Below are 22,615 nucleotides of genomic sequence, written 5' to 3'. Positions count from 1 at the left end.
CTCCCAGCAGCTGTCTTTGGATGTTTTGCCCTCCTTGGCCGAGCGCTTTCACTGTCTGGGCCTTGGCAGCGGGAGCTGGCAGCCCCAGAGGAGACGGGCAGGCTCTGATGTCGGGGACGTTGGCGTGGAGTGTGGGCTACCTGCCAAGCTGGGACGCAGCCCCCGTGGAGAGTGAAGTGAGAGCGAACCCAGGGAAGGGTCAAAGGACCTTTCACCCCTCACAGGCAAACTCAGCTTTGTCATCTCAAGGAACCCAAAAGCACGGCCCTCGTGAGGAGCCCTGACAGTGCCAGAGATCTTGGGGTCCCAGGGGACCCCTGTCACCAGTCCCACAGCTCAGAAATCATCTTCAGTTTTTACATCTAAACAGTCTTTTTGCCTTAGGTGTGATTGTTTTCTAAGTAGTATTCTGGTAAATAAAATTCTGCTTATTAAACAGGCATTTCTCAAATGTCTGTTAGGTGCCAGGCATGCATGTCAGTGCTTCTCAAACTTGTATTTGTGTTTGAATCACTTGAGAGTCTATAAATAGAGGTTCTGATTCAGGAAATCTGCGTAGAACCTGAGATGCTACATTTCTAACAAGCCCCCAGGTGATGGCGGTGCTGCTGCTGGCCCAGGGACCACACTTTGAGTACTAAGACGCTGGATGACTGACGGTTTGTAGTGATGGGTCAAGTTCACAGGCAGGCCGACTGACGCATGCCTTTTAATGGTGTGATGTCAGAAGTGGGGACCCAGTCTGGGAATGCGGAGTTCCAGGCACCAGGTTTTCTTCAGGGCCCTGTCTGTCAGCCTAGCTCTTCTTCTTCAGCATCTCAGGGGGAGACGTTTTAAAACATTCCAACATGGGGGTTCTCCCCCAAACCGACTGAGTTAGACTCCACAGCGATGGGCCTGGGCACCCTTTCTTGAAGAACCCCCCAGCTGAGTCTGCAGTGATGGAGTGCCCTGCTAGGAAGATGACTCCAGAGATGCGCTGTCTCCGCCACTCTTGTCACTTATGAACCGGTTGGCCTTGCCCATCACCCCATGAATCAGCCAAGTAATGGGTCCCAGGTACTGGGCTCTTTGCTGAGTGATGAGAAGGAGTCAGAGCCTGAGCTGGTGAGAGAGCTCCAAAAAGCAGGAGACGTTGGCAAGCAAGCACGCCCCTTCCCCTCGCCCAGCCTCGGGTACCCCTCTGTGCAGCAAGGAGGCTGGCTTGGACCGTCTCAGGAGACCTCTCTCCCACGCTTCGCTGTTCTGAGGGTCCTCCTGGGAAACCTCCACCCTCACGGGTCAGCCAGGTGGGGGCGGCCTCTCCCCTCCCGCGGGCCTCGTTTCTCTCTGCTCTCAGCTCCATCCCCCGGGTCCTTTTCCTTTCTCTTGTCAAGCACCTATCACATGTTTTAGGAAAAGGGCCTTCCTCTTCAACCCCCCGGGGGTTGCCAGGCTCGGCCATCAGTAAAGCTAAGGAGGCAATTCGTGTCCCTTGCTCCACCCCTTCCCACCCGGCTCCCACGCTGCTTGATCGCAGGGTCCTACACCCATGAGAAGATGTGCACTGCGGGATTCTGACGCCTAGGAGAATGTGGGCGGCCCATAACCCCTGGGCTACGGAAGTCACCAGGACTCCGCCCGGATCTTTACCAAGGAATCATCATGGTACCAAGAGGGGGCGGGGGGCTCTGGTGTCACTGTGAGGTGAAGAATGAGTGAGCCTCTTTTTATGGGACCTTTGGAATGACAGGAATTGGAGGCCTGAGCCCCCGCCGCCCAGCACTGCCCCGTCACCACCCTGGACCTTCCGCTCGGGCTCAGAGAGTGCTCCTTTGCTGAGATATGCTTGGGCAGTATCAGTTCAAGCCCTCCTCTGTTGAAATGTGTGTGCCCTGTTTAGCCAAGAGGTGTCTGCATCTGAGCTATGCAGAGCAAAGTATTATTAGAGCCGGCATCAGTGTGTCTGTAACTGAACCCCGCTCTCCCTAGCAACCGTTGTCAACAACACATCTAACAGAAGGAGGCGATACCTTTTTTTGAAGGAAAGAAAAAAAGAAAAACCTCATCTCACCAAGTCGTAAACACAGCAGGGCTGTTGTGAAAAGACAAGGCAAAATCAGAATCTGGCATGTGACCAGGTTTCAAAATAAATTGCTCTCTGCCAGCAACTTCTAGAAGACAGCCTCTTAAAAAGCTGACCTGGAGCTAGAAAATGGCTAAGTTCTGCAGAGCTTCTGGCTGGGTCACCATTAAGCATCACGTTTGGGGCTTTTGACACACAGAAACTCAATCAGGTGGTGACAGGGGTTCTGTGGGGCCTCTGAAGGGTCTCTGGGAGTAATTTTAACTGGGGCACTCAAGACTTTCTGGTCTGGCTGCCCCATCAGTAAATCAAAATACAAGCTGCATCTTCAAGACTTAGGTGATCCATTCATCCCACTTATACCCCGTTTCTCCCATCTCTGCCTCCTGGTCTTAGTCCCTTGCTTGCTGGCTGGGGCAAAGGCCCTGGGCCATTCCATAATAAGGAACCTCCTTCTCTCCTGGTTATCTCGAGGTATCAGAAAAATCAGAAGTTGTTCCTCTTTTCCCAAAATGTGGAGTTCTCAATCCCCATCTTTTTTGGAGGGAGGGAGAAGGACCAACATTGATTCTTAGGGTTCTAACCAGAGTTGTAAGCAGAGTTGTAAGTTCCCAGCTGAGGTGTAAGTTCCTCGAGGGCAGGAATCCTGGCTGTGTGATGCTTGGTCCCCGGCTCCTGGCACCATGACTGGTATACAGTGGATGCTCAGCAAGTGCCTGGGGAAGGGAGGCACAGGGCCATCAGTCTTAGGTACCAGAGCTCCTGGTGCGAGGCTTCTCAGCTCTTCTGAGCACTTTCCTCTGTGTGAACCTGGAGATTCTCTCCCCAGGGTGGCTTCCAGGGCAGGATCCATCCCCCATGTGTGTGGAACAGGACAGTGACTCAGTAAGGCTACCAAGTCATGGGGCTGAATGGGGGCGGTCAGTCCAGCACCTCAAGCTCTTGGCTCCTGTGAAAATGTTACTCACTCAGTTGTGTCTGACTCTTTGCGACCCCATGGACTGTAGTTTGACAGGCTTCTCTGTCCATGGGGATTCTCCAAGCAAGAATATTGGAGTGAGTAGCCACTCCCTTCTCTAGGGTATCTTCCTAACCCAGGGATCAAACCTGGGTCTCCTGCATTACAGGCAGATTCTTTATTGTCTGAGCCACCAGGGAAGACCCTGGGCTCCCAGACCACCCCCCTAAATAGGATATAAGGGTCAGAAAGTTGGGACAATCAGGAATCCATCTCTTGAACCTATCAGTGGGGATTTCAAAATCTGTGCTCCTAGAAGATATCCCACCAGATTTCCAATGCTGTCCGAGTCTCTGGGTTTTCCAGGCCAATGGAGGACTGAGGGTATCCAAGGAAACACCTCTGTGCCACCATCTGCTTTATCCAGATGAAGCACACAGCCATTCTTCCTGTGGCGGGCTCTCCCTTTGCACCCTCTTCCTAGGCCCAGAGCTCCGCCCCTGCCCCTGCACACCCACTGCTGAGCTGACGTGCACTCCAGGCATGTAAACTAATTTTACTGTTCGCCCAAGCCAGGCATACCCAGGGAGAGAAGCACATTGTTCTGTGCATTCCAGAGCCTGAGCAAAGCCCTGGGCTGTACCCACCCGAGTGCCCCTCCTCCAGTTGCAGAAAATCAGGAGAGAGAAAGTGAAGGGCTAGCAGGCAGTGCGAGCGCTCTCCCCACGGGTCAATCATGGAAGGTGACTTTGTTATTGTGTTAATCACTCAGTCGTGTCCGACTCTTTGCAACCCCGTGGACTACAGCCAGCCAGGCTCGTCTGTCCGTGGAATTCTCCAGGCAAGAATACTGGAGTGGCTAGCCATTCCCTTCTCGCCCACAAAACATCTCTTTTTTCTAAAAATACTGTTGTTCCGATGGCACCCTGGGAGTTGTCAGCACCCTGCACAGGCCAGGCAAAGGTAGCACACACCTTGCCTGACAGTGGGCACCGGCAGGCTGGCCTCACATGTCCTGTCTTTGGAGCTTGACCTGCATAAGAGTCTGTGGCTGGCACAGCTCCCCCACTGGGGACAACAGCACCCGCCTGGTACCCAGGCTCTTCACCCGCCGGACCAGAACCGGAACAGGGACTGGCTGTGCCTCTGGCCGGCCTTGTTGCCCACACTTGCTTTGCAACGAGTAAACGTTTACCTTCTTGCTTCCCATCCTCACGTCTTCCTTTCAACAAGCACTTCTGGAACACCTCCTGTGTACCGCCGCTCAGCAGGGCCCACGCGTGTGTCATCTCTGTGAATACACCCTCCCTTCTCGTCTCCCCCTAGTTTGTGTCACTGGGGGCACTGTCCCAAAGTCTGAGTTTTATTCAGGGATCCAGCTGGGGTGTCTCAAAGCCAGTTTTTCTGACTCAGTATGGGCACAGTGGCTTCTGAAAGGGCTAAATCTAAGGCTCCCTTCTAGAACTTCATTATGCCCTGCGGGACAGAGGCAGCCTGTGATACAAACAGGAAAAAAAAGAATTTTGATTTTTTTTTTTAATCTGAAAATAAGCAGAGGAGAGGACAGCAGCTTTCCAGTTGAGGTTTTCTCGTCTCAGAGGCAAGGTCCCACCAAGTCCACCCATGGCAGGTTTCGGCCAGCATCAAAGGGCTGCTTTCAGGAGCCTCTGCCCACGAGGACGAAGGTGCCCTGGTGGGCAGGTGCTGGGACACCGGAGGTCCTGCTCCCGCTCTCCTATCTCTGGGCCGAGGAGCGTTCCTGGGGTCAGGAATTATTTCCCCATCACCCGTGTCCCTTGCCAGGCCGTGTTCTCTTCCCTGCACACCCTCACCCCCAACCCGGGCTTCGTTTTCCCTGCTAAATCCCCTGATGGGACTTGGCCGGACACTCCCTCTGTCTGAAGCTGCCACGCTGAGGCAGGCCCTGCAGATAAGTGGGTTATCGGAGAAGGCAGCTCAGGTGTCCCAGGCCCCAGAGGGTCACCCCTGGCCGGCTGGCAGCTCACCCCCAGCTCCTCCTCCCCGACTCCACCCCAGAGCCAGGCCAGCAAGGAGACAGCAGTTCTTTCCCCGCAGCTCAGTGAGCAGCCGGCCCCCAGCCGCCGCCGGGAATCTGAGCTATGCTAAGCCATCCAGATCGCAGCATCGCTGCCCTGCCCGGCCCAGACAGGGCGCCTCTACCTGCCGCGGCTGCCGCTGGAAAGCTGGCACCGCCTGGGCCGATGGAAACAAATCTCCCTGCAGGTTATGTAACCACTAACCGCCCCGGCCCCGGCTCCCTGGGGAGAAGGCTCCCAGCCCCCACGGAAGGGAGAGCGGTGGGCCCTGGGCAGGGAGCGGACAGAGGATCATTCTTTCAAAGAGAAGCAAGTTATCCTGAGTGATTGCCCAAGGTCCTTCTCCAGACCCAAGGTCCTCAGTGCCCCCAGGGAGACCGATGTTCCCTGTACTTGCTGGTGGAGCGCGGAGGTCAGCCCAAGACACGAGCCCAAGTGAAGGGAGGAAGGCTCGTCAGGAGAGCTAGACTCACAGGGGAGGTTAAGGCGAGGGGAGCAGGTCTTGCTGGGCTTGGTGTCTTGGTTTGCCTTTGTCTTGTAATAAGACACATGCAACATGAAATCGGCCAGCTTAACCATTTTTCAGAGCGTGTGTCCAGTGCAACCGCAGCTCTGCACTGCACTCCCAGCAACCTCCCAGAAACCTCTCTTCGTCCCAGTCAGAAGTCCCATCCCTCCTTACAGTCACCTCCCAGCCCCCTCTACCCCCTCTCCCTTCTGTCTCCATGGGTTCTCAGCTCTGTGCTTTACGCATGTAAGTGGAAACTGCACAGTGGTCCTTTTGAGTCTGGCTCATCTCACTTAGCATCATGGCTTCAAGATCCGTTCATGTGGTAGCTCACGTCAGATTTTCCTTCCTTTTCGTGGCTGGATACTATTCCATGGTATAGATAGACCGCATTTTATTTATCTGTTCATTCATCCATCACGGATGGCCCCTTGGGTTGTTTCACCTTCAGGTTGTTGTGAATTATGTCACCATGAACATGCCACATACATGTATCTGTTTATGCCCTTGCTTTCAGTTATGTTGGGTATGTGTATCTAGACGTGGAGTTTCTGGATTCTGTGAAAATTCTACATAGAACTTTTTAGGAACTGGCTAACTGTGTTCCAGAAGGCTGTTTTTCATGGAGAGAATGTATGAACCAAGACCCAAGTAAAGGACAGTGAGGATACTGCCTTACTTGGAATCCAGGGTCAGCGTGTTAAGTGGAGAGTCAGAGGAAGTCTGTAAGATGGAACAGAAGGCTTTGGACTTTATGAACTGAAACTCGGGAGCCACTGTTGAGCCATGACGTCCTAAGATTAAAAATCATAGAACAATATAGACTTGAAGGATCTATAGATTATCCATCCAACCCATTCATATCATAGGTGAGAGACTAGAAGCCCAGGGAGGTTAACAAAAGCCCTGATTTAGGAAGATCTGGATGCTGGGTTATACGGGGTCATGCTTGGAAATCCGATAGATAGAGGACCAGGGGTTTTAAGTGACCGTGGTTGTCGCTTTCATAAGGAAAGCACACACTGATTTGGATCTGCCCCTCAGAGATTCAAACTGCGGTGGCAGGCCTCATTCCCTCTCCTCCAGGGACCCGCTCCCAGCCCTAGGTAGGCAGAACGGTAGCATTTGGCCACTGCCCCCATCACTCAGGAGCTGGAATCTGGAGTTGCTAGCAGGGGGACAGTAGGCTGACGTGGGAGATGTACCCCTCTTCCTTCTGCCAGGCGTGGCACAAGAGTCTCCAGGAGCCACCCAGGTAAATCAGTGGGCATCTCTGAACTGAAGCTTCCCAGCCAAAGGTGCACAGCCTGGGTTTCAAAGCGGGCACCAAACACATGGACTCCTGGCCACTTGTGGGGGGGATGAACAGGACTCACCTCTGTGCCTCTGACCCTTGTCTGGATGCCCCATCCACACTGCTGTAGACACCTCTCCCTCACTTTCTCTGCCCACACCCATGTGCCCTGGCTGTGCTCTGGACGCCTGGCATGAGGCAGAGTGATTTATTGGAAGTTAGTGAGTGTGGGGTGGGGCAGAGAGGGTTGGGGGATGGAAACTTTTTAAGCAACCAGCAAGGGTGGCACACTTGTCTTGAACTCATTGCTTTCAGGGTGGCTGGGTTCCATCTCCACTAGAAGATAAAAGAAGGGATCCGTTTAAGTGGACAGAGGTCACCAGGCATCCCGGGGTGCAGAGTGTGATGCAAGGACGCAGGTGGGGGCTCACCCGTTCTTCAGTTACTCCTTAGCCGATTGGCATCCTGTGACTGATCCAACCCATCTTCTTTGCTGCTCGGCTTTTCTCCAGTTGCAGAGAGCGGGGGCTGCTCTCCACTTACGGGCTTCTCGTTGCTCCGGCTTCTCTTGTCGCGGAGTGCAGGCTCTAGGGCTCACGGGCTTCAGTAGTCGCCGCTCCCAGGCTCTAGAGCACAGGCTCAGTAGTTGTGGCCCATGGGCTGAGTGGCTTCGCTGCATCTGGGATTTTCCTGGATCGGGGATCGGGGATCTAACCCATGTCTCCTGCACTGGCAGACGAATTCTCCACCACTGAGTCACCAGGGAAGTCCCCTAGTTTCTTCTTGCTCCAGACCTGTCCCTGTTGGGTGGCCTGTCTGTTCCAGAGAGGTTGTGTGACCCTCAGCCAGGAAGCAGGGGCTGGACGGTATGGCCCCTTGAGGTCACCTTCCAGCTCAGAGCTCTTGCTGCAGCCTGAGAACCATCAGCATAGGGAGTCTGCCCTGGGAGCCCGAAGTTCAGAATTGGGGCTCTCTGCACACCCAGAATCTCTATCCCTTGTTGCCTCCCACCCAGCATGCTGAGTCTTCAAGGAACAGTAGTGCCAGCCCCTTCCTGGCCCCTCCTCAACCCTAGTTCTGGCCGGCAGTGCTGGGAAGAAGGTGGGTCCCCCTTTGGGGGAGCAGGCTGTGACCTGCAGGGAACCGGCTTCACTTGACCCTTGGGTGGCCTTTGAGGTCCCAGTTCACAGAGGGAAAGAAGCTTCAGGTCACTTGGAAACATGGAGACAGGTATGTCCAGCCAGGAGCAGTGCCCTGCGGCCTCCTCCCTGCCAGGGATGGCTGTTCAGCTCATCCCCTTCAGGAAGCCCCTTGCTCCCAAATTATCCCACTGTTGACAGTGCAGCTTGGATCACATAATGTCCCAGAGGACCACTAAGCAGAGGGAGTCCAGAGGACCACCACGCTGCTGCCACGCACTGCCATCCAGCTCGGCCGCCGAGCAGGGGCAATACCAAAGGATGGCGGGCTTGGGTGGTATTTGGGGATGGCTGGGCTCCAGCTAAAGCTTAGGAATATTTCTCTATAATTGGAGTCAGTGCATTCCTGGGCAGCTGCATGCACATTGGAGCTCCACAGTCCCCATTGACCCCATCAGACAACAGTCACTGCATTACTCTGGGTGTTGAAAAAGTCTGATTGGAATAGTATCTCTGATGTGGACTTAGAAGCAGAGTCACCTGGAATTCAGCCTGCAGGCTCCAGAAACTTGCCCTTGATGACGTCCTGCCGTGTTGCATAAGGAATTGTTGACAAAGCCCAGAGTCCAACACCTACTTCCTGTCCCTGGTTCTGGTGCGTCAGCTGGTGACTTCGGGCACACCTCTCAGTCAGTCCTAGCTGCCCTCCACTTACTTTTCCATTAAGTGGGGGTAATCGTACCTGCTCCCTAACGCCTGTTTATCCCACAGACATAATCACTTTATATCCACTGACACACATCCCATTTGGTCCGTGTCCTCTTAAGGCTCCTCCTCCAACAGGAATTTCTGAATTTCACAAAATCATGTTTTTCCTTTTGCCCTTGATGAATCCCATTCATTCAAGGTTCCTAGGAGAGGCCCCACACAGGCTTTCTTCCACAAGCCCAGGGGCCCCCAAGTCATGCTACAGTTTAGGGTTCAGATTGTAGTAGTGCAGATAGCTCAGGATCTGTCCACAATGAAAGCTTGCATGGAGGTCCTGAGATTGGAGTTGAAACCCTACTGGGTGTGAGTGCCTAGCACTGTTAAATCCCCAGTAAAGCAGGAGCCTCTGGCCTCCATCAGATATTTAGAGGCCTGATGGAAGGGCAAAGCCAGCTCAACCAGAGAACAATTTAGGAAAATCAGAGGAGGGGGCAAGCCCTTTAAATGCTGGTATCTGAGGAAGACTTCCTGGAGGAGGCGGCATGAAAGGAAAGGCCGGATTTGGGTGGATCGAGGAAAGTAGGAGGAAGGAGCCAAAGCAAAGGCTTGAGGGTGGGAGCAGCCAAGTGGGGGGCAGTGGGCATGATTGTGCAGGAGAGGGTGGTGAGATGACAGTCGTGCACTGTCAGCCTGGCCAAGGCTGCCCAGGCAGCAGCAGGGGGCTGGCTCTGCAAGTGTCAGCGAGCCCTGGGGTAAAGCTGCCCAGCCAGGCCGTGACCCCAGGTCACAGTCACCACGGGGCCCATTCATTTGCTGGCACTCGCAGCTCACCCTCTCAGGCCAAGGATGTTTTAATCCAGAACTAAAGCTTCTACCTTCAGATTAGGGAGCTCCCTGCCAGCTTTGGGCCCCAGTCGGTCTGAGACCGGAGGCAGGGAGCGCCACGCCATCCGGGGCCCCGGGCCAGGCTGCTGGGGGGCCCCAGGGGTCAGGGTTTCACTGAGGCAGGTGGTGTGGGGCCTGGCACGTGAGGCCGAGAGACGCTGTCTTTCTGGACCAGTCCAGTACCCCGTGGGAGAGGTCAGGTCCCAGCTGCCCACCTGGAGTGACCCACTCAGCCCCTCGCTATGGATCAGCTGCCTCCAAGAGCCGTGTAGAGATGCTGCCCACGCACTTAACAGCACACACCCATGCACTTAGTCCTGGTGACGTCGTATTTTTTGTTAGTCGCTCAGCTGTGTCCAACTCCTTTGCGACTCCATGGACTGTAGCCCGCCAGGCTCCTCTGTCCATGGAATTCTCCAGGCAAGAATACTGGAGTGGGTAGCCAATCCCTTCTCCAGGGATTCTTCCTGACTGAGGGATTGAACCTGGGTCTCTTACCCTGCAGGTGGATTCTTTATCTTCCAAGCCTTGAGGAAAGCCAGTATTGCCCCTTCCTCCAGCCTTACGGCCTGCAGGGAACCAGAGGCAGGGCTACCTGTGATGCCTGGGGCTGGACAGGTTCACAAAGCAACCCTCCTCTGCTTCTGCCCCATTCCTCCTCCCCCAGGCACAATTTTTTTCTGGCCCGCCTCGAGGGGTACAGCAGGAGACAGGAAGTCTGAAGCCGGCATCGTGCCTGGCTCCAGGCCTGTGTCCTCATGTGGTCCAGAGGCGTGGTCAATCTCCCCACTGAGGCAGAGCTCATGGCTCTGCCTTCTCTATTCCCATGCCCCGCGGGTGCCCTGGGGTCATGGAGGTTGCGTGCGTGCGGGTCCAGGACTGGAGAGAGCCTGGGAAACTTGAGTGCAGACTAGGGGTAGGAAGAGAAGATGGGGCGCTGCTCAGAGGTGGGGGACTCGAAGGTGCCGTGCAGGAGGCACCTGGACTGCAGCCTCCCGGACTCTGACTCCAGCCCTGCCCTTCTCTAGCTGGATGACTGCAGGCCAGCCCTCCCGCCCTTCCCGTGGCTTCCTCGCCCATAAAATTGGGAGATTAGAAGAAGTAATTTATTTCAAAGGTCCCTTTCACCTCTTTGTTAATCGAAAGCAGACATATGGAGCATACACACGGTGCCTGTTATTGCCCACCGCCACCCGTGAGTTCACCAGTGAGGAGCAGATGCTCCCTGCTGGCAGGGGTCTCCAGTCATGGCCGCTCCAGCCCACCAGTTGAGTGTCCGGAGTCATTGGCCACCCGATGGGCCAAACAGCCTGCAGGGCACGCCAGTGCGCAAGGCGGGCTTCACCTGCCTGCAGGCCCCTCCCAGTCTACCCCAGCATCTTGGCCTCCTGAGCTTTGCCCCACAGGGCAGTTCAGTTGCTCAGTCGTGTCCGACTCTTTGAGACCCCATGGACTGCAGCATGCCAGGCCTCCCTGTCCATCACCACCTCCCAGAGTTTACTCAAACTCATGTCCATTGAGTCGGTGATGCCATCCAACCATCTCATCCTCTGTCATCCCCTTCTCCTCCCGCCTTCAATCTCTCCCAGCATTAGGGTCTTTTCAAATGAGTCAGTTCTTCGTATCAGGTGGCCACAGTATTGGAGTTTCAGCTTCAGCATCAGTCCTTCCTTCCAATGAACACCCAGGACTGATCTCCTTTAGGATGGACTGGTTGGATCTCCTTACAGTACAAGGGACTCTCAAGAGTCTTCTCCAACACTGCAATCCAAAAGCATCAATTCTTCGGCACTCAGCTTTCTTTATAGTCCAACTCTCACATCCAGAGATTTAAGCTAAACCATTTAAGATTTAACCATTTAAGTCAGAACGAGATGGTGCCTCTGCTGCAAAACTACCTTCCAGCAATTTCCAGGCCCAGTGGGCCCCCATTCCTGAGACAAGAAACCTCTGGAAGCTCCCTTCCAGGTCTCTGAGGCATAGTGTCTGGCATAGTGTCCGAAGGTTGCTGTCAGCTGTCTTATCTGAGAGCCCTGTTTCCTCCTCCGTCTCAGCCAGGCAGTCACCCCCCAGGTATTTATAGTGCACTGTCTGTGTGCAGACACCGTGAGCCCTATGTACCCACCAGGATACCTTTGCGAGGTGGGCATTATTAGTTCCGTTCTACGCATGGGTAAAGGAAGTACCAGAAAGCTTAGGGAACACGTGCCTGACGTCACACAGCCAGTGACAGGAGCGGTGCTGGACCCAGTCACCTGGTGCCCCATACCCTCCGCAGAGCACGCTGCTGTCTGCAGGCCCCTGTGGGCCAGACGGGTGTTGCATCGGTGGCGCTGGGGCGGCCAGGTAGTGGGTCTGGAGCAGAAGGCAGGTGGCGAGGGGGAAGCGAGATGAGAGAATGCCCTTTAGATGACCTGATCAGAGCCCCCTTCCCTGCAGGCTGAACAGGGGGCTGGGTGATCTCCCCATAGTTGTCTAATGGCTGAAAGAATCTGGAGACAGTTTCCAGGCCAGAGCTCAGTGGGCGCCCTGGGCCTGCTGTCCCCTGCCTGTCGCAGGGGGGCTGGGGGTAAAGGGGTGTCCCTGTCCACCAGGCTGTCCCCAGCCGGCCTCCGCTTCTCCTTTGTGGCCGTCCCACCCCCTGGTCTCCAGCCCGTCACCGTCACGATTCAAGAAAAAGGTCAAAGAGAACTCCATTTGGTTTGATTTGCTCCACTTTGCGGCCCCAGGGGCTGGAGGCTGCAGCCCAGGGTCATAGTGGATCCTGATGAGTGGGCACCGCTGGTGTCCTGGACACCTGGGCCTCTGGGGAGCACGTGTCTGTGTGCAGCCCTGCGGTCAAGGGCAGCTTGAGTTTCCCGTGACAGGCTGCAGCCACGAGAGCCCAAGGAAGTAGATCGTGTCTCACGTGAAGCTTTGTGCTTCCATCACCTCTCTAGACCAGAGGGAGGGGTGGCAGCACTTTTAATGGGTCCCTTCCTCACTGCACCCCCCTCCCCCAGCCTGAGAGGAAGACACTTCAGGCTGGCAAAGTGAGAAGGCAGAAGAGCGCGCGCCTACATGCGGCCTTGTTGCTAAAGCTCTAGATTATTAAGCAGTGAGGACCCTGGGGTGTGAGCCGAGGCAGCCAGGTTGCTCAATCCCAAAGGAGCCCTTCTAAGGTTTCCCCGGCACCCAGCCCAGAGTGTCACCCCGGAGAAGGAAGCCACACTGAAAAAACCTTCGCTGCTACCACCATGCCCGACCTTTTTTTAATTTTTTTTAAAACTCCCCCTCTACAGCTTGATTTACAGTGACCCCTATACATTTCAGCAGCTGCAGCTTCATTTCAGAATCAGGTTAAGTAGCCCAGTGTTCAAAACCTAAAAGGTCGGAAGGCAGGGGGCTATGGGAAGGCGAGTGACACTTAATACAGCTCATTCCCACGTGGGCCTCTGCGGCCTGGGGTTCGTGAGCATCCTTTCCCTGCAGACTTGTACAGCCTGTACAGACACCGTGGCTCCTCTGCCTGATAAGGAGAAGTTCAAAAACACGGCAGGTTGGCACCTGGCACCAGCTCCCCCGTGCTTCCTCTCCCTCCAGCCCCAACAGAAGAGGCAGCCTTCTTGAGAGCTGGTGGGAACGAGAACTCTGAGGGCAAGCATCCGTAGGGGCTTCCCAGGTGGCAGGGTGATAAAGGATCCACCTGCCAGTGCAGGACATGCCAGAGACGCGGGTTCGATCCCTGGGTCGGAAAGATCCCCTGGAGGAGGGCATCGCAACCCACTCCAGTATTCTTGCCTGAAGAATCCCATGGACGGAAGAGCCTGGCAAGCTGTAGAGCCCCCTCTGTGTTCCTAGAGGACAGAGGGCTGAGGTGGGGCTTCTGTCCCTCCCCTCTGTCCCCGCCGCCCCCACCCACCCCCATCCCACCCTTTCTGGCTGGCACAGCTCTCACATCCTCGGGCCAGACAGCCAATGTTTGTAAAGCCCCCCAGCCCTGCCCTCGAGGAGCTTCTGGCTTTGTGAGCCCCTATTCTTGTTTTCAGGTTCCCAAATGACCCTGAAGTCCTCGCTTGCAGCAATTTTGTTCAGTGGACTCTGTTTTTCCCCCTCCCATCTGCTCTACCCTCCCAGTGCCTCCTGGCTCTGGCTCCAGCGCCAGCCCCTGTCTGTCCCTGCAAACACAAGTCAGCTGTGTGTGCAGACAAAAGCCGTGCGTCGCAGCGGGGGCCGGGCCCGCAGAAGGGACATTTCCAGGGAACTCTGGGGGCGGCGGCTGGGAGGGCAGAGGCGACTGTCTGATAGCAGGGACTCGGCGTCACCGTCTAGGGGACTTGGCCAGGCCCCAGGGGCCCGCGGCTGTGGGTGGTGACTGGGAGAGGCGGCCAGGCTGGAAGAAATCTGCTGTGTGAGAAGTGTAGGAAATGGGCTGGAGGGGACAGATAACAGCCGTTCTCTGTGTGTCTGTGTGCGTCTGCGTCTGCCGGCCAGGGTGGCTGGAGCCAGGCGGTCTGAGGCCGTATCTAGTGAGATTTTTGTCCTGGGTTGTGAAAGTGACCTATGGAGCCAGCAGCAGGGTTCAGGGTCTGGGAGACAAGACATGTGGCCCTGCCCTCCCCTCCCCCTTGTCCTGTGTTCCTGTCGATGTTCCTCTGTCCCTTCTTGCCAAAGAGCGCGGGAGGAGGCGCAGCAAGAGGGAACATTCTCGCACTGCGAACAGTTTAAGGCCTGGGTTTCGGTCTTGATTGTATCAGTACTTTGACATATGAACTTGGATACCTCCCCTCATATTTCTGGCTCTCGGTCTTGTTGGCTGTAAAATGGGGATTATTTTTATATCTGCCCTGCACGTTGCTCTGGGTGGTCGGAAAGCTCTTACGAAATAAGGACATGAAGACAGTTTGTAAACCGTAAAGGGGTCAGACTGGTTTTTGAATGCTGGAGCTGCTGAGCAAAGGCTGGGCTGGAGAAAACTGGAGAGGGGAGGGCACTTGGCGGTCCGTGGCCCCCTGCCAAGCATGGGCCCTGTGGGAACAGGCCCCAGGGCAGGCAGGGAGGCAGCAGAGGCTCTCGGCAAATGCTGGTGCCAGTCACAGGTTTGCCAAGATGGAAGGTGGTCTGGGTTGGGCACCCACTTCTCCCAGGAGAAGGCAGGGCTGTGCGAAGCCCTCACCCCATCAGGGGCACAGGGCGTTCGCCTAGCCTGGAGGATAAAGTCCAACAGGTCATAGAGGGGCGAGGGGAAGCTTTGCGTGTCTTTCCTAACATATGCTGACCCCGCAGAAGCCGGGTCACTGTGTCCCCTCACCCCTTCCCCATCCTGACCTGGAGTTCAGCCGTTCCCGGTGTGGAAAGTACGAGAAGGAGCTGGCAGGGAGGGCTGACAGGACTGCTAGGCTGAGAGAAGCTGGGCTATTTAAAGCGTGCAGCGAGCACCTGGGGGGCATGAGTGCCACCCACCCCCACGGCCCTCTCGGCATTCAGCTCTCCCCTTCCTTGGCTGGATACCAAGCCCGCAGGGCACACAGAGGCTGCAGGTCAGATGCCAGGGGCTCCGGGGCTGGCAGGGGAGGCCGGCTCCCCCTCACTCCAGGGCTTGGGTTCTCTCTTGGGGCCTCCTGGCTGAGTTGGCGGGGCCACACAGACTTCTTGGCTCCCTGTGCCTTATAAACGGGGCTGGGGACGCGTGGGGAGCTTAGAGGAGGAATGCCCGGCGCCTGGGGCCCAGGGCAGCTGCTGCCTGCCCGCCCGCACCCCCACCCCTGCCAGCCATTGGCCACCCCGCTACCTGATTTGGGGAAGCAGAGCCAGCTGGGGCAGCGTTGGAAAGTGGGGAACTTTGCTGAGTGCATCTTGCCCCACGGCTCGGGCCCACCTTCCCAGCGCACCCCATGTTACAAAGGGTCTTCTACTCTCTGCCTGGTTGACCTTCTCCTATCCTGTGTCCTCACCCCTTAGTGACTGATGCACTCGCTGCCCTGGCTCTCCTTTCCTGGGTCTGAAAGGCCGCTCAGCGCCTCGGCCCGGAACAGGGACTGGCAGGGGGCCCGTCAGACACAAGGACCACACAGGCCCCTGCATGCGCACCAGCAGGGAGAGCCTTCGCTGAGGGGTTCCCCGGTGCCGAGCCTCAAACCGAAGCTGGTCTACACTGCAAGCCGCACCGGCAAGCTTTACGTAGGCTGTGATTTGAGCGGTTGCCAGCTGCCCTGTCCGGAAAGGACTGGCCACTATTCTCAGACTGCATCCTTCCTACTCTCTTGGCATTAAATTGTCCTTTCTTTCACGAAATGATGGATGAAAACCTTTTTAGAAAACATCCGTAGCAAAATAAAATGTTGGCCACCCTCAGATTTCACAGGTCCAAGAAATCCGGGAGCTCAGGCTCAGAGCCCTGGTTGGTATCCAGGACAGCACAGTTCATATCAGGTACCCGGCGGTCCTGGGCCTGGGGAGCCCAGGCCTGCAGGCCCGCTGGGGGCAGGGGGGTGGGGGGAGAAATTGATGAGTGAGGCGGGTACAGCATGGGGAGCGAGGCCGGCACTCCCGAACCTGGGAGTCTCGGCCCGACACTAACTTGGAGCTTCACAGCTGGGGTGTCCGGCCCAGCCCAGCCCTCCCACTCTGTTCTCTTGGCGAGAGATGCATCCTTCCATTCAATGGGGATTCAGTGTGCCAGCTGCCTTGCCCGTCAGGGGCTTCGTCCAGCTGAGCACGGCATGTTGACCCCTGCCCTCTTGAACTCTGACCTCAGTCACCAGGTCAGCACACACTCAAGCTGCCTGATCCCCTCTGGCTCCCACGCGTCACTCTGTCCCCCACCTCTCTCGAGGGCTTTCTGTGCGTCTTAACGTCACTGCGTGTGTGGACTGATCTGTGACCTTTTCCACACAGAGAGGCATTCGTGCGTTAGCTGAGCACCTGCTGCGTGCCAGCAGTGTGCTAGCGGGAAAACGGAAGAGACGCAGATAAACCAGGAACTACCAACCGCGGTCCTGAGTGCTGTCCCAGAGGCTGGCGCTGACCAGCCGAACAGCTGGAGAAGGAAGCACTCACATGGCGGATACTGGAGACTGGTACTTAGGGGAAGGGATGCCCAGTGGCCGGCTGGGGGCTTCCAGATGAAGTGTGTGCATGTTAGTCACTTGGTCGTGTCCGACTCTTTGCGACCCATGGACTGGATAGCCTGCCATGCTCCTCTGTCCATGGGATTCTCCAGGCAAGAACACTGGAGTGGGTTGCCATTTCCTACTCCAGGGGATCTTCCCAATCCAGAGATCCAACTTGAGTCTCTTGTGTCTCCTTCATTGGCAGGCAGCTTCTTTACCACTAACACCACCTAGGAATCCCAATGGCTGCTTTAAGTAACTGCAAAATTAGGAAAAGTCATCTGCAAAAAGCTGACTTGGGGCGCCCTTTCATGAAGCACCCTAAGGTGGTCTTGATGTGTCCTGAGGCCCCTCTGCTGCTGCCTTTACTCCCAAGAAGGCTCCTGGGACCTCCAGACTGGGGGAGAATTTCTCCCTATGCACACAACCATCACCTGCCGAAACCCACCCCCCTGCATATAGTTCTCCTTCTGAAGTAGACAAGGAGCCTGGCCCAATTGTCAGGCCACTGGAGAGAGTGAAAGGCTTTCAAAAGCCGGGATCCCCAGAGACCAAACCCAGTAAAGGGGCAGTGAGGGGACTGGGAGGACACTGAAGAGACTGCCTGGGACTCAGAACCAGGCTGTGGTTCATTGGCTTTGCCATGGACGAGCTATGACCTCAGTGTCAGCAACAGCAACAGCTGCCCTTTACTGAGTTTGCACACAGTACTTTGGCTGCACCCAGGAACTCTGGATATGCCAGGACCCAGGCTCTACCCCAGACCAATTGAATCACCATCTCTGGGGCATGGGGCATGGGGCCTGGGGCTTGGGCACCAGCCCTGTTCAGATTTTCTCAGAGGAGTCCACCATACAATCAAAGTTGGGAACCGCTAACTTTAAATCTATTCACAACCTAAAAGTTGAGAGTTATGTTTTATTTGTTGGGAAGTTTTAGGACTTAGCCCAGGAGACAATATCTCAAGTAATCCTGAGAGGACTGCTCTGAGGAGGTGAGGAGCCAGGTTATATAGAAGTTTTGCAACGGAAGTTCAGGTAGTCACAACATCCAAAGTTTACTGTTAATTAAAGAAAACCAGATAACCCAAGTTAAAGAATTTAATGCTTTTCTGTGTATGAGAAGATGTAAGAGTCTGGACTCACTGAAACCATTCCTGTGATATGCACCTTGGCTATCTGGGGGCAGTATCTGGTTTTCACATCCTGAGTTCCTCAGGGCTCACCATGGGGAGTGGGTGCAGTCTGATAACTACTAGATGGAAGGTATTCTTCTTCCTGAGTTCCCTTCGGGCTCACTGGCTCACATGGGATGGGAAGGCTGCAGTCACTGTTGATGATGACATCCTTGTTTACTGATATGGCAGGAAATGCTCAATTTCACAGAACCAAAGCCCCAGGTATTGCACTTAGGAGTTATAGGTTAAGAGTGTCCTCAAAACAACTCTGCCAGGTTTTATGAATGAAGAAGCTGAGGCTCAGAGTTTGGAGAGGCTCTCTCTCAGAGATGCCTGTTACTCTTCCTCCACTGCAAGACTGGATATACCTGCGCAGATATCACGCAGCATGAGGGAGGGACGGGGAGTGAATGAGGGGGTCAAGTGAGCAAGTTTTTGTAGCCTGGAGAGAAGAGTTTCTGGTGTTCGGGAGGGGGCTGCAAGCCTAAGGTCTCTACAGCTCCCCTCACAGGGCAGAATTGACCCCCAGCCCTGGGGACTGGAGGGCTATCTGGCTCTGCTTGAACCTAAGCATCAGTGAGCAGATATCTATAGGGGCCCCCAGGCCGAGCAGTGAGCATCGTAAGAGCATGGCTGGACGCGGGAGCTCCACTCCTGCCTCAGTTTAAACCCCATCTCCAGCGCTCACAGGGCAGGTGACTTCATCCAGGGGACTTGATCGTTCTGTCTTTGTTTCCTCATCTGCATAATGGGGACGCTGGTAGAGTTATTACGAGAATGAATTGAGACACTGCATGTAAGGATTTTAAAGCAATGCCTGGCAGGCACATAGTAAACACTCAACAAATCCCAGATGCCCTAAGGATTACTGCTGTCATTATGTAGGTTTCCAGTGCCAAGCAGAAACTAGAGAGAGACGTGGGCCAGCCTTGGTGTTTCTCCTTTGACCTTACCTACTGTTAGCTAGAAGATCAGAACTCGGGGCAGAGAGTCAAGACTGGAACTCTAAAGGGAGAGGAAGGGTCCATCCCCACTCTCTTCCTTCCTCAGCCTCTTCCCAGCCCAGCCCAACGGGGCTTCTTCCCCTGTCCACCCCATGATCATTGCCACTTCCACCCCGCAACCATTGACTCTAGAGAAGCCTGCTTGGGGGGCAGGGGCTGGACTAGATGACCTAGCGTCCGTTTCCTCCCTGCACCACAGTCAATCTCCTTTCTCTCACCCTGTCACTCAGTCTGCGTCCTGCTGGGGACCATAGCCCATCCATCATGCTGGTTCAGCCAGCAGCCTGGGAAGGGCCCTGAGGATGGGATATTGTTTGGGGACCTCCAGACCATGGAGGCAGAGGAGGGGCTGGGGTCAGGAGAACAGCAGAGCCCTTCACTGACTCTGGGAGCAGCTGTGAGGGGCGCCAGCAGGACACAGATGCTTGAGACCACCCTGATCCTTACTGTTTGTGAGGGGTGGGCAGAGGAGGGGACCCTGCCGGCATGGACTGCGGCCACATTGGTTCACATCTTAAGTGTTGGAAGGAAGGGAGGAAGGAAGGGGCCCCTGTCACTCAGAAAAGTAAAACTGTGAGGTTTTTCCCAAGTAATTACCTATCTCCCGGGTAGTTTTCTACTCAGGGCTATGCAACCTCATCCCAGCCCTTAGCTGCCTCCACTCATGGGGCCTTAAACATAGCTGCCCCCAAACCAGGTGTGGTAACATGGGCCCACGAGAGGAGGAGTTCCCTCCCTCCTGGGAAGGAAGAAGGGGCAGGGTGTTAGGTGTGCATGTGTGCATGCACATGCGTGTGTCTGTGTTCACACATGTGCACGTATTCATCCTTGTGTGTGTGTCTTTGCTGCCACGTTACGCATTCCATCTCCCAGGCAGCATCCGTCTGGCTGCACACTGTCTGGCTGTCTGCTTTTCTTCCAAAGGACAGTTTGCAGTTTAGATGAAGTACTCCTGCTATAAATGATATTTCCTCTGTCCCCACCCCGACTCCCTCGATTGTTTCCCACTCCCCACACACTTTCCTGTGCCCTGGAGGGCATTGGCAAAGCAGAAAGGCTAGGGGAGCTGAGGGCTGGGAGGCCTGCCATGCATATGAATATCTGTCTTGGTCACCTCTCCTGAAGGGGAGGATCTCTGTAGGAGGTGAGGGTGGAGACAGACACTTTTGCCCAAGTCATGCTGCTCCGGGAAAGCAGCTCTTGACCTTGAGCTGGGAGCTCCCCCTTTGCAAAATCTTCAAGTGATAACTCCCACAGGGGACGTTTGGATGGCTGACCTTCTGACCCTTACTCAGGAGAAACCTGAGTATTTAATTTTTGTCTCTGCCCAGGGGTGAGGTCAGAAAGGTTTGGGACCTGCCCAGGGCACCCTGGCACTGGGGACAGAGCCTCACTCTGAGGACCTCATATATAAAGCATATTTCTGTGCCCTGAGGAGGGACAGATAGCAAAGCTTCAGCCAGGACTCAGGATCCTGAGTACTAGGTCCTGCTGTGCCCCCATTTTCTTAAGAGGACTCTGAGTGGGCTTCCCCCTCTCCCTGGCCTCAGTGTCCTTGCCTGTGAATCAATGTCAGTGCCAGTGGTGAGTCCTGGGACCCTGTGTCTCCTGTTTTGTGAGCATCTCAGGACCACACCTGGAGCACTTTCCCCTGCCTACCTGTACACCTGCCCTTTGGTGGCTGCATTCCCAGGAAAGATTCATGGAGCTGGAGGTCAGGGGAGCAGCAGGAATAGCCAGAAAGCACAGAGGTAACCTTTGTAAATAAGATTCCTGAGTCTGGGAGGGGCAGAGATATGACTGCAATACAACTCACATCACCATCACCATAAGTCCTAGAAAAGTGAGAGGCTGGAGTCACCCTTGGACAGGTGGCTTACTGGAAAGTTAAAAGGAAGCACTTGTTCTGTTGCACAGGATGGGGGGTGAAACCATCATTTCCCAGGAGGTACAGGTCCAAAGTAGACACAGGTGATAAATACAGGTGTGATGACTTTGGGATGGGCCGTGAAGGAGCCTGGATAGTGGTACCAAAAAAGCCACTTGCCCACCCTCTTACAGTAGGGCCCTCTGCCTGGGAGACCCTGGGCAGACTGAGGAGGACGTGGGCTCTGCTGAGCATGACAGAGAATGGATGTGTGGTTACTGGGGTGGGTGATGGAGTGTTTCTGGGCTGCAGACCCTCATCCTCCTGTTACTGAGTCCAAGCTCGGTCTGCTCACTGCACGACAGGTCACTTAACCAAAAGAGATGAGGTATTGAGGCAAGCAGTATGACTTTATTTGGAAAGCTGGCTGATGGAGAAGATGGCAGACTGATGTCACAAAATAACCATCATGCTGGGGTCTGGATGTCATGCTTTCTTATAGAATGGAGATGGGGAGGAGTTGAGGAAGTTAAAAACCCTTATCTTGCAAATATCTCCTGGAATGGCCAATCTCAGGGAGGGGATGTGTTGATTTCTTCAGGCAGAGGGGCAGGGATCCCTGAGGCAGGTGGTTAGGGAGGAGATGTGTTCATCTCTTCAGGCAGATGTATGATTATAATAACAAAAGTGATGAAAATCAAAGGTTAAAGTAAAAGAAAAACAAAACAGATCCTTCACAGAGTCAGAATTGGTTCTTCCCTGCTACCCTCACTTCCTCAGCAGAGTCATCTGAACCTTCTTTCCGTTACTTCTGCACCCTTCTGCTTAGCAGGGAGTGTTGAACCAGTAGAGAAGCCCCAGCCCTAGATCATTTTATTTGGATTTAGGGATATATTCACTGGTTTTTATTTTCCTGTAATGTGGTAGGTGATAGTGTGGAGTAGGGAGTCCAGTGGGCCTAGTTTCAAATCCCAACTCAGTCCTTTACTGGTTGTGTGATGTTGGATGAGTTTCTGAATTTTTTTAAGCCTTGATTTCCTTGCTAGTAAAGTGGGGTTGATAATAATACTCCATAGGACCACTGGGGAGATTAAATGAGGCAGTATCTGTAAAGGGCTGGTCCTCAGTATCTGCTGACAACAATGGCAACGAGTCATCTGGATTTTGCTTGGGGTAATGCCAAGAACTCAGCCTCTGTTCACTGGTGCCAAATGGAGTCTCAGAGACTATAAAGTTTGGGGTAAAAGTTGAAAACAATAGTTTTATTGCTTTGCAGGCAAAGGGGGGACACAGCAGGCTTGTGCCCTCAAAAAATGTATGTCCCAAGCTTGGGGGGAGGGGCTTTGGCGAGGAGTTTCATAGCAGTGGTTTAACAGCAGGGTTGCTGATAGGGATCAGGGTGTACAGGGCCTGCATTCTTCTAATCTGGCCTCGGGTGGTCTCCAGATAAGCTTCTCTGGTTCTCAAGGTTACCAAACTGTGACCTTTCTGAAATGAAGGACACTTCATCAAATGTATTTCTTCTTCCATTTGTTGGGAGTTTCAGTTCTGCAGAAGAGCGCAATGATATTGCTCTTTGTATCCCTCGAGGTGGAACCAGGACTCTGCCTGACGGCTGCACTATTGTTTCTTGACTGCTCCTCTCTTGTCTTTGCATCCCCCTCCCTTCCCTGATGAGCAACTGTTTGAATTTGCCCTTTGCAACTCAGGGAAGGTCATGGAGGCTGAAGCCTGTTTCCGACAATGGGAGACACAGAAAGGCTTCCATGCCCAGAAGTCCCATGGGATCCTGCTTCGTTTCAGGAGTAATAGCAAAATGAATCTGTGTTTCCATCGGTTTATCTCGTGTGCACTGATACTAT

General features: G+C 54.6%; 1 protein-coding gene across 2 annotated transcripts in view; it reads left to right on the top strand.

Annotated features, from left to right (window-relative positions):
• CTIF (cap binding complex dependent translation initiation factor) overlaps positions 1-22,615 on the top strand; it is a 324,153-nt gene that overhangs the window by 224,855 nt on the left and 76,683 nt on the right. The window lies entirely within an intron of this gene.

This window comes from Oryx dammah, unplaced genomic scaffold (assembly GCF_014754425.2).
Source record: "Oryx dammah isolate SB20612 unplaced genomic scaffold, SCBI_Odam_1.1 HiC_scaffold_22, whole genome shotgun sequence".
NCBI classification, from domain to species: domain Eukaryota; kingdom Metazoa; phylum Chordata; class Mammalia; order Artiodactyla; family Bovidae; genus Oryx; species Oryx dammah.
Note: the sequence above shows the minus strand (reverse complement) of the source record. Positions and strands in the feature narration are given on the sequence as shown.